This window comes from Dromiciops gliroides, chromosome 2 (assembly GCF_019393635.1).
Source record: "Dromiciops gliroides isolate mDroGli1 chromosome 2, mDroGli1.pri, whole genome shotgun sequence".
Taxonomy (NCBI): Eukaryota; Metazoa; Chordata; class Mammalia; order Microbiotheria; family Microbiotheriidae; genus Dromiciops; species Dromiciops gliroides.
The window spans coordinates 505,460,887-505,464,381 of NC_057862.1; the positions used below are offsets into that span (position 1 = coordinate 505,460,887).

At 34.5% G+C, this 3,495-nt stretch overlaps 1 pseudogene; it reads left to right on the forward strand.

Annotated features, from left to right (window-relative positions):
- Positions 1-2,547: 2,547 nt before the first annotated feature.
- Positions 2,548-2,886, forward strand: LOC122739205 (annotated as a pseudogene).
- The last annotated feature ends 609 nt before the right edge of the window (positions 2,887-3,495 follow it).

Sequence of the window (3,495 nt, forward strand, 5' to 3'; positions counted from 1 at the left end):
GCACCAGGCTTAGGTAAGTAGATTCCATCCACCTTTGAATTTACTTACCATGAATAGGCCAGATAAGAAAAAGTAGGAGGGCTAGATTATTTTTCTGTTAGGCATTGCTTATACAGATGTATCAATCATTCTAGCTGTTTCTGTTTGTGTTGCCCATCTTCCTTCTGAGGAAAAGGGTATAAGGAAATTGAGTCAAAGGAAGGTGAAGTGACTTGCCTCCCAAATTACATAGCTAATAAACAGTAGAAGTGGACTTCATAATAAAATATTATGATGCACCATCCATTATATTTGAATAATTCTGAAATAACTTAAGCATGATAATAGTATCTCAGTATAAAATGTTCTGATTAAGTGAAAAGCGAGGGAGGAGTTGAGGATCAAACTCAATAGAACTCTCATGGTACACCAGATTTTTTTTATACCTTTCTTCTAATGGAGCCTTGTTTACTTGGCTAAATTTTTATGCTTGAACTATCCCATCTTACCTCATCATGATGATCAAAACAGACATCCAGTCCTTTTGGCTATATCTGCATTGAATTGCAGAATACATCACTTATGTATTTCTTTCTAAATAAATTAAAATCATAAGACAGAAACAATTTAAATCAATTTCAATGAAATACTGGGAGTTTCCTGAGCTCATTTTGATGTGGGGAAGAAATAATCAAGGAATTTTACTAACATTCCCCCACCCCTAAACCATACGAGCTGCAATATTTATTTCAGACCTTGCTTAAAGATTTCCAAGAAAGAATGTGGTAGTTGTGGGTGGGCAGAGGGGAGAATTTCTGTTCTTGTAGCTATTTCCATTTGCGTTTCCTACTTACTAATTTAAAATAGACTTTTTTTCCCCCTGATGCCATTCATTTCAAAAATAGTTTCTTCAACACTTAGCTGGACAGTGATGCATCTACTAATCTAATGAATGAAAGTATAAAAATTTTCAAAAAGGTACAGTCAAACTTCACTTAATCAGATGCCAGCTATCTAAAATTTTTAAATGATTGCATTTTTTCCCTCCTACATTCTATTTAGAAGCAAAGAAGCAGCTTACCAGGGATCACATTGATAGGAGAGATTGATTGAAAAAATCAACCACTGGGACCCATGCCCTGAGGTCAACATATTTTTTTCAACCAAATCTCTAATCATAGATTCTTAGATATGGAAGAAGTCTTAAAGGTCATCTAGGCAACCTCTCACTTTACAGAAAAGCAAACTGATGCCCAGAGGAGGGAAAAACCAATTACAGAAGTCATTATAATTACAATCTGTCATTACCTAAGTAGTGTTTCAATGGTTTCTCCATTCCTCAGGTGGATCCTCAGTTATCAGATATAATATGCTATATAAATTGATCTGATATTCAGTAAACATACACTTCTTGTCAATCATTGGTAAAACAAAGTCCTGTCTCCTAAAACTTTTGATTAACATGGGTATAAATATAGCCTACAATTGATTATTATAACAGTATTTAAAGATTCCTCAGTCTTTTCTTTAAATGCAAATGGTTTACTGATCATGAATAAGTTGGTTTGAAGATAAAGCCATTCTACCCAGTCAAAATCTTTTTTTGAAATTATGTATATTTTTATTTTTTTAAATTATTGTTAAATTCAGAATTTTGAATTTTCTTATTCCCTGCAAGCCCTACCCCACCCACTGAGGAGGCAAATAAATTATATCAATTATACATGTGAAATCATGCAAAACATTCCATTGTAATCATATTAAAGAAAAAAACACAAATAAATAAAGTAGGAAAATTATACTTCAATTTGCACTGTGTTCATTGGTTCTCTCTCCAGAGGTGGATAGCATTTTTTTCACCTAAAGAAAGTCCTTTGGAATTATTTTGGATCATTGTATTGCTCAGAGTAGCCAAGTCTTTCAAATTTGATCATCATCACAACATTGCTGTTACAATGTACAATGTTCTACAAACCACTATGTACACAAAATATATATTCAGAATATATTCTGTATATCTTATATATATATATATATATATATATATATATATCTATTTTCATGTTTTCTCCCCCTTTGGAACATAAGCTCTTTGAAGTCAGGGACTGTGCTTTTTTATTTTTTTTTCTTTTTGTGCCACTATTTAGCAAGATACCTGACACATAGTAGGCCCTTAATAAATGCTTGCTGATTGACTAACTTTTACAAACATAATTTCACTTAACTCCACAATGACCCTTGAGTTAGGTACTAGAGGTATATTTGAACATCACCTACACACATCATTTTTACTTATCCTGTGATTATCCCATTCAATATTGTCTTAGGGAAATGGGTTTCTATTTTGTCTTCTCCCTCATCAACATCACATTCATTTAAAACTGAGTTTGCTCAGGATATTTCATTAAAAAGGCAGAAATGGTGGGGCGGGGGGGGGGGGGGAGGGACAGCCCTGGGAGCAGGGGTTGTGGCGGTGAGCAAGGACCGAGCTGTGGCCGCTGCAGAATTGACAAGAAGGTGTTTTGTTAAAATTCTTGTGGAAGCAAAATATAATTTCATAAGGAGATAATGGGTGGAGAAGGGAAAACATACAGTGCGTGTGAGGGCCCAGATGCTATGTATATGAAATTCATATCTTCCGATGGTCATGAATTTATTGTAAACAGGGAGCATGCTTTAACATCAGGAACAATAAAAGCCATGTTAAGTCGCCCTGGCCAGTTTGCTGAAAATTAAGCCAATGAGGTTAATTTTAGAGAAATTCCATCACATTTTTTATCAAAAGTATGCATGTATTTTACCTACAAGGTTCGCTACACTAACAGCTCTACAGAGATTCCTGAATTCCCAATTGCACCTGAAATTGCACTGGAATTGCTGATGGCTGCAAACTTCCTAGATCGTTAAATAAAATAAATTATAATAAACAAACAAAAGAAAAGGCTGACTTCGGTAGTAACCTCTTTATTTGTGAACTATAACTCATGTTATTTCCAGCCTTTTAAGATTGAGAAACCATTCTCTTCAAAGCAACAAGGTAAGATAGGGAGTAAAAATATTATTTCCTTCAGGCAAGGGCTGAGAAAACTGGAGTATAGACAGAGTAACCAGCTTGCTGAGCATTACACTGCAAGTAACCATCACAACTGGGATTTGAATTTCTTTAGCCTGCCTCGCCTCTTCACACTAAATGATACAATTTCTCAGAAATTTTTCTACATGTCCTTATATATGGACAGATAGAATAGGGTATGTATGCATGCATGTGAATGTATGTATAGAAACATGTGTGTACATGTGTTACATATATGCTGTGTGTTATATACATGTGTTTATGTGAGTATGTATAGAAAGAGCCAGAAGAGAGATTTACATGCATGTATAGGTTTGTGTTCATTCAGATGTTTCAGTCATGTCCAACTCTTTGTGACCTCATTTTGTAATTTTCTTGGCAAAGATAAAAGAGTAACTTGCCATTCCCTTCTCCATTTCATTTAAAAGATAAGGAACTGAGGC